The following is a 9288-nucleotide window of genomic DNA, read 5'->3' on the forward strand; positions in this document are numbered from 1 at the left end:
AGTTTTACAGTCTCATATTTTACCCCTTTCTGTGCCAAAGATAGGTTAAGTAAAGGATGGTATAGGCCTTTCTTTTTTCTGGGATTGTTGATTTTAAACTGGTCCATGTTATTGAGAAAAAATTTCATTACTGAGTAAATGTACTGTGAAGCAGTTGTAAGAATTCCTAACCTATTAAACAGATGCGTACAAGATGTGCTACTATTTACCCCACACATTTTTCTAACTACTTTCTTTTGAGCAGTGAATACCTTCTGCCTAAGTGCTGAGTTGCCCCATTATATTATTCCGTATGACATCAGAGAGTGAAAGTATGCAAAGTATGTTAGTTTACTAATTTCTATATCCACGAAATTGGCAATTATTCTGATTGCAAAAGTTACTGAACCTAGTCGCTTTAGGAGATCCAAAATATAACTTTTCCAGTTAAGATTCTCACCTATATGTACACCAACACACTTAGTATGCTCTACCGTAGCTACTGACTTCTTTTGATGTGTTATGTTTATTGAAGTAATTATACTTTTTGCAGCAAAAAATTGGATATACTGTGTTTTTCAAAGTTCAGAGCAAGCTCATTCGCATAAAACCAATTAATAACTTTTCCAAAGACCTTATTTGTATCATTTTCTATCGGACTTTGTTTTACTGGATTAATAATTGTGCTTGTATCATCAGCAAACAGTGTCAGTTCAGCATCTTGCTTCACATAAGAAGGGAACTCATTCACAAAAACAGGACGGGACCCATGATCGAACCCTGTGGAACACCTAATGTAATTTCACCCTACTTTGATGAAATGACAAACTATTTAACAAATTTGGATTGTTATCAATACCAGTTGTATGTAATTACGATTTATTTACGTTGCTGACTGTATTGAGTACATACAGAAAACATATAATCACACTTCGTTTACTTCACAGCCGACACTTCAGCGTAAAAGTGGCAAATTTTACGTACACTTCACAGGTGATTAGATCGATGTTACTGAAGGAACGTGTTGTGAACTTGTCACCAAGTTCCTATGTAATTTCGATCGCAGTTATAAACAACGTCATACAGCGGACAATTAAGACAGTTATTATAGAGTGAAATAAATTAAGAGTTTCTGCTTGTGCAGTTCTAAGGAATCCACTGCACGCCGACCAGCGCAGATCTCCGGAACATCATCAAGAAAGCACAGCCGTGCGCGCAAATGGAAAGAGCGGGCAGCGCGACATCTCCAGGAAGACAAGAATTCAGAGCTCCCAGTCAACGCTGATTTAACCAACTGCCAATCGCTGGTCGGTCCAGTTCAGTCGCAGACTTCGAGAGCACCAGTACTGCGTAGTAGTAAAAGACGATATTTAGCCTGCGTTCTGCGAATAGTAATAGCGTGGAATGTAACTGCGTGTAGGAGATGCAGAAAGCACATCAAGCCACTTCATAGCGAGAAGTTAGGTTAAGTTTCTTTCCTTTTCAGAAATAAAGAGTTCTATTAATCTGCAAGTGTAAGTACAGGTGATTTTGGATTCCTACCTCTGGCCATAGCAACTTCTTTCCCTGCTTGTTTGTGTCGGTGCTGACCCCTACAGTAGCCGACACAACACTGCACACAGATCTGTCTCTCAGTTTAGATGCTGATGATTATGAACAGAAAGCTTTGATGTTACTGAAGTGAAATAACGCTATTCTGCCATGGAAACGTATATGGCAGGAACGTTGCAATTCATGCTTGAGTATATCGAGTGTAGTACAACAGTAAACCCAAACTATATTATGGTTCGTACCTAATGAACAGTATTTAACAATTCTGAAGAGCAGAACAATAGAAAAAAAGCGTGGAACTGTGGCAGATAACGGACACTACAGTTTCAGGCCGTGTGAGTGCCTTTTTCTTCACGTATCGGTTAAAACGGTGAACGTCTATCGACTACTGAATTCCTCCGTCATAGCGCACGCCGTTATTCGTGTGAAACATGGAGGCCTGAAAATTTGAAACCGGAGTGTGAAATTTACAGGCGTTATAAGTTTTCTAGGGACGTCGGCGAGTAAATTGTGCTCAGTTGCGACAGTTACGCACAAAATTGACGTCCGCTGCTCGTTATTTGTTCCGATATTTCCGGATATATAAAATAAGTATCTCCTTAAAGAAATTTATAACTCCGTTCCTATCAGGAAATTGCAAGGGGGTATCACGAGGAAGTCAGCGGTAAAATACTGCTTCGTGCGTGGCACTTTTGAGAAGCGGGAAAAGGAGAATCGCGCATCGGTATTCACGTTATAAGAAGTTCTTCTTGTAGTGCAATACAATACAGTCTGGAAGAGATGCAATAAAGTATAAGTCACAAGTAACTCTGTAGTAAACTCCGCTGGGTAAGTACAAATGTGACACACATCTACTTTAATTTGAATTAACTAGAGGTTCAAGTACAATAACACTATTATACCCCCAGAGAACATTCACCTTAAACTACGTCCTATAGTTGACTATTACCACTGAGAAATTTGTAAACAATGTTGTTGACATGAATCCACTAGATATAATAAATTTAAGTTTTATATCTTCATTCTTTCCAATATTTTTTCTTGCACTCACTTTTCGGGAGCCTGAGAGACTATTACTCTTAAGCTTGTGTTACAGAAATGGTGCAATCTCGCGTACATTCCACAGTGTAGGTATAGCTTATAATACACTTGACTGTGGAACCGTACCACAACGCTAAATAAAAATGTGGGAAAAGAACTAGTAATGTTCTATGAAACAGTGAGGCTACCATGTATTGTTTATGGCAGAGAGGCGTCGATGGTGACAGCTGGAAACGAACGAAGATTAAAAGCTGCAGAAATGAGGGTTTTAAGAAGAGCAGGTGGCTGTTGACTGTTTAATTTCGATAAGAAATATGAGCACAATCAGTCAAAAACTTAAAAGCACAAGCGAACAGATCAAGGGATAAAGAAATAAATCGAAAGATCATGTCACAAGAATGAATGAAAACATCATGCCTGAAAATAATAATGAATTATTGACTAACACGGAAAAGATCAATAACTGAAATAAGAATGAGGTGGAGATATCAATAGAAACCTCCACAGACAATAGAACCACTGAACAAGATGTATCAGGAATATGCTTCCTTTTTACAGGAATGAATTTGTGAAATAATGTGTTTTGTTTCTGAAGGATTGTGAATAAACAAAATTAGCAACAATATCCAGTGATAAAGGGCAAAAGGACAACACACTACTCATTTAAATCGAGCGAGATGTCGCAATGGTTAAGACACGAGTTGCATCTAGGAGGACGACATGGCGCCCAGATTAAGGTTTTTCGTGATATTCCTTACTCACTCACGGCAAATTCCTCCTTTGAAAGTAATCGAGTTGTAGACGGTACGCTAAACTCTAATATTAAATTTTTCATCCGTTATCTTGAACTCTCTGTATCTTTTCTTTCACTACGCAAACATCAACAGTGCGTCGCATTAGTATAACAATGGTTAATATTAAATATAAAAACCGTATATGTTATCTGCCTAGAAAAGGGCATCCAAAATCTCAAATTCACGTGTCATTATGTTCAGTTACAATCAGTTGTGTGATGTCCATATTTTTATAGGAGGAATGAAAGATTTTACCGCAAATACATCTGATACTGAGGCTTAACAGCAATTATTGTTTACTCGTAGGGTAATTTCCTTCGAAGAGAGAAATCACTTCCCCTTATTCCATTAAATTACCAAATGGTCTAGCTTCTATTTTAGAGACTGAAAATTCATCTTATTTATCAGATTGATTACAGTTCTTCGCCATGCAATTTCGTAAGTACTCGCATATTCTGTACTCTGTATGCGAGTTACAAGATCCTTCATTATCATGAATTTATTTTTCTGAAGTTTGTGACTCCTTACTTACAATAACCGTAACGTTTTTGTTTATTTCGGCTGCCAGTTGTTCGGTAAATTAATTTGTTCACAAGTACTTGTTTTCTACCTTAGTTTCATTTTGTTTTTATGTAATTGCTAGCATCTATTCTTAGTTCTTCTCATCTGTTCACTAAATTTTAAACTGATTTGCTGTACCATTACCAAAACTGTTTGTCTTAAATTCCTGTACACCTCAGGCACCAGTTGCTCTGATAGTGTAAAACAGACAACAAATCTTCATACACTCCTGACCAGTGCCCATTACTGTTCCCTGCTGTTCACAAATATTTTGCGTTCTGTACTATGTGTTTGTACACTCAGATACCTAATAAAAACTAATTTAGGGCTAGCAGCTCCAAAGAGTAGTTGCATTCCTGAGGTCATAATTAAACTTGTTGACGTGACTCTCCTCCGCCAGACCATAGCTGCTGTTTGCTAGGTTGTGCTGCGCCTCCAGTCCACGATGTCATCTATCGACACCAGAAAATCTATAACGCTGCTGGTCCTGACGTAACGAGCCACAGCAGGTTGTCGCGCTGGCAGTGTTATCGAGTTCACTGACAAAGCAGCCCGGAAAATAGCTGTTCTGTCGATCAAAACAGATCATGTTGTCGCGACCCCTTCTGTCTGTCGTTGATCCAAAACACGGATCTCAGGGTTATTAATTACTGCACTGTCTGTTTCCTGGCGTTCAGCAGCGTCAGGCACGTATATACCACCGAACATTATACGCTGTCAATACTTAAGTATACTGAACTTAGAGAAGAAAATTCGAGGGCGGTCTTTTTTCCTTATGCTGTAACTGCTGCTGTATATCCTTATCTTCATGGTGTGACAATTGAAGATACTTGAAGTATTACATTGACAATTACTATAACATCTTCAGCTACAAGGTGGCGTGAAATAGATGTTTGGAAGTGTATGTCCAATACAATATAAGACGGGGTGAGATGCATGTTTCCGTAGTCATGCTATAGCGACAACCGGAAATTTAATACAGAAAGTTTTTATATTGTTTTCCTTCTGCAACACTGAATGTGTAGAGCCTTCAACTGAATTCCGTGACGACTTTCAGAAGAACATTATTGAGATCGCATGAATCTCTCTGGAAATTGCAGTAGCAATATGCTGGAGTGTTGCACATCCATCTTTAAAGACTATGTCCTTTGGATAACCTCATTAGAAGTAACATCAGTTGAGATCGGGACTCCACACCATCTTCCGCGAATGCTAAGGTATCCAGGTGATTGATCTGATCTCTGAACGTCTCCTGAAAGAAATTGAAGACATCCGCAGTATAACGTGGAAGCGCTCTGCCCGGCGTGAAACGGTAGTTTTGGAGCACTACTTGTCACTATGTGTCCGCTGTAACAAATACGTCGATAAAAATTGGCCCAAGATGCATTGTGCATTGATTATTCACCCAATAGTAGCTTTTTTTTTCATGACTCAAGTTATAATGAAATCTAGACCTTTCGCTGCTTACGTGCGTTGATAAATATCGAGGGGGGACAGTTGAAAGTGTGTGCCCCGACCGGAACTCGAACCCGGCACCTCCTGCTTACATGGCAGACGCTCTATCCGACTGAGCCACCGAAGATAGTGGGACTGCAGGGACTTATCTCTGGCACTCTCCCTGTGAGACCCGTACTTCCAACTTTCTGTTCACACACTACATTTGTAGTGGCCTTGCCCACCATACTCATTACTCGCGGCAGTCAATCTACCGATTCCCGTAAGATTTCGGGCAATCTGAGTGCATCCGCACTGAAGAAGATCATTGGCCGGTAAGTTTTATCTATATGAAGCTGATATCTGTACAGATATAATTGGTGAGCTTGCAATGTACCTAAAAGTTATAAAGTATCACCTACTTGTTTCTGAAAGTAGTAAAATCCATGGAATTCAGACTGTCACTTCTTTTCGTATTTGTTTTGCTGAAATGCTCAATATAACAGTACGCGGACTGTTCACTGTTTTATGCCTAAGTGCCTTTTTTGTACAAGATAATCGCCTTATCTGACTATGTGAAAACGTTTGTAATCGGGACTAAGGTTTCGGCATCCACAAAATCTGTAGAGTGCCACCAAGGTTGTTCACCATTTTTTCTGCCAGTGAAACCGTGTTCTCGCGAAAAGTCACCTAAATGTTATGAACACATACAAATACCAAAAGCACGAAAACATAAATCAGAATGACCAAAATCATTGCACTTGCATTTTCTTTCACAACGTGTTAGCTGTTGTTCCATTATTCTTATACGACTGTCTGTATGCTGTTTCACAGCTTTGCGTTTCTTCGTAGGTTAAGAATAAATTAGAAAAATGTTATCCGAGTTTCTCCCAATTTTACTCGAAAGAATAGCTATTTGATCGTTTTTTTCTCAGGTCGGGGTAGAAATTTGTTTTTCTCCATGTGCTCTAATGGTACAGGATATTACATTGTTTTCTTTGGATAACTGTTCTGAAGCGAATCTGCTTCACTGTTTAAATTTATGTTAGCTAATTTTGTGTTAGTATTTGCTTGGAATTTCTGTTCTTGGTTAATTCGCATCTGATCGACATTACATTACTTGGAAACTTTGCATTCTACTGTTTTCGGAAAGTAAAACAGTATAGCGTCGTCAGATATTCTGTCTGTATTGTCTGACAAGTGTGTCGCTATGGTAGTAAATTCGTCAATTTTGTCCGGAATCGTACATGCCTGTTCTTTCAATGACAAAATCATTTCTTTCTGATTCTTCGTGTATTCTACCTGTGACGTAGTTATTTTCTTTCTGTAACGTATTCGTCTCTCTTAGTTACCTAACAAATTATTTATGTAATTTACTATATTCAAACATTCTCTTCTTTAACTGTAGCACCAGTGTTACTATAATTGCATTCTCACATTCCAAAGAAATGCCAACAGTTGGCAACGTAGGTAGAGTTTCTGCATAAGAAGCCATAGTAACAAGCTATAATAATAAACCTAGGCTTCCGCGGCCATTGTCACTTTCAATAAAAATTTTCTGGGTTTGTGACCACATTGACGACATGCAGGGTGTAAATTTTAAGCTGAGAAAGCACTATAACTCGAAAAATAAGCTTCACATGAAAAAATGTGTAGAATCCGCAGCTGATTATTTTCAAGGGTACATTTGCTGCTACTAAAATTAGCCCGCCACCCCAGCCCCCTCGGGATGGGGCGAAAGGTAACTTTAAAATTTCAAATGGGAACCCGCAGTTTTTATTGCAGAATCAGATTCTACATAAAAAACTACGTACATTTTTTCTTAAACATTTCTTTTGATTCTTGGTAGTTGGCGCTGTAATTTAAGGTTATCCATTTTCTCATTTCTGCGTGGAAAATGGTTACGGATAAATCAAAAATACTTATTTACTTCGTAAATTTTGATTCGCTAGACCTAAAACTATCCCTCTCTCCCCATAGGATGGAGTTTGAGAGAGAGGAATTTGAGTTTTACAAATGTTGACCCAGATTTTAATTTTTTCCGCGGATTCGGATAGTTTTGTTTCGTGGTCTTGAGGCTGTTGTGACTGACAATTCGCAATTTTTCAAACACAAGTTTTATTGATGTAAGTTCACAAAGTTGATGACTGAACATACAAACTAAAGGTAACAATAACGACAAAAGTCTCCTAATTGAGGCAAACAAAAGTTCACTTCTTATTTTCTGAAAAGGTTCTTGATAACACACTCACACACTAGTAACACTCCAATTGCGAGACGAAGACGTAATCTTCGACGGTTGCAGTACACAAGGTCGGCACCCGGCATAAACTTCGGGCCTGGTTCTAGCCCCTAAATAGCTGTCTCCAGCCAATCAGATTTCGGAGTAGTGATGCTTCATGCTGGACGTGGCTCGAGCTCCCCCTGCAGAAAGTAGTGCTGGGAATGTGTTTCCATTATCTTGTGTGTAAATACGAGGGGCGTTCAGAAAGTAAGCTCCGATCGGTCGCGAAATGGAAACGACTATGAAAATCCGATAAAGCTTTGCACAGATGTGTTGGGTAGTGTCTCTAGTATAACCCCAGTTAGCATCACGTCGCTCTTCTCATTTCTGAGCTCGCAGTGAGTGCGTAAAGATGTCTAGAAAATAGTGTCTGCCGCCAAGTACGAGGGCCTGGTGAGAAATTTCGCCTGAAGCTATGCAGCTAACATTACATAACTGTCGTGCTGTTTCTTCTTCAAGACAATTCTCAGCCGCATTCTGCAGGGGCAATGAAGATGCTCCTGCATCGTTTTCAAATGGAAATGTGAGATTACCCACAATACAGTCCGCAATTGTCTCCCCCTGAGTTTCATCTCTGGTCACATGAACCGCTGTCTTTGAAGACAATATTTTGACACAGACAACGAGGTGTAGGCCAGCGTGGAGAATTGGCGGAAAGCACTGGCGGCTGCCTTCTATGATGAGGCTATTGAAAAGTTGGTACAACGCTATGACAAAAGTCTAAGTCAGAACGGCGACTACGTAGACAAGTAGCTGAAAGGTGTAGCTAATTGTTACAAGTAAAACATTTCTGATGTTCTGTGGTTTCAATTTGGCAATCAATCGGAGCTTACTTTCTGAACAGGCCTCGTAGCTGGTGTTTACCATGATGCTTTTGGGTACGCCTTTGGGTTTAGACAATCTCGTCCTCTGTGGTGTTATATGGGTTGCCGGCCCTCAGGGGCTACCTTTGCTCCGGTATAACAGAGGCCACACAACTTTTAATCATCAAACAAATCATCTGACTAGCTAACTAACTAACTAACTAAACGTCCGTAGTTTTAAGTATTTTGACAATGCGACCACAAACGCAGAAAAATTATATTGAAAGTTATAATAAGTTGTAACAAAAATGAACATTGCAAAATTCCTATCGTTCACAAAATAAAATCTTTTTACACACCAGTCACATAAAAGATTAGATTAAATATTTCTGTAAGTGGAAGAGGAATGAACTCGCAACCTGTATATCAAATTAACTGCACGTAAAATCTGTGCGACAATGTTGCCATTACGCACAATGGCTTATCATGAATCATAGAGGTCTCATAAGAAAAAACACACACAAAAATGACAGTGAAATTACAATTGCTGAAATATAAAATACAAATGTTAGTACATAAGAGTGTAGCGCTCATTTACTTTCAAAGAACGTACGTTGCAACGTAACTACACACTAACAGAAATCCAGAGGACTATCCTAAGGCGAAAGAGTCGACACGTGTAAGCATTCTTAATAAATTGCCTTTATCTGAGGAAACTGAATATATTGATTCCAATAAACTTTCTCCTCATGTAACGTGTACTTTACGTATCGTACTCAATTTCTGAGAAATACTGACTGTTAGTTGGCCTTGTGTTGTGCATTTGAACAGTGTTGTGAAA

This window comes from Schistocerca nitens, chromosome 1 (genome assembly GCF_023898315.1).
Source record: "Schistocerca nitens isolate TAMUIC-IGC-003100 chromosome 1, iqSchNite1.1, whole genome shotgun sequence".
NCBI lineage: Eukaryota > Metazoa > Arthropoda > Insecta > Orthoptera > Acrididae > Schistocerca > Schistocerca nitens.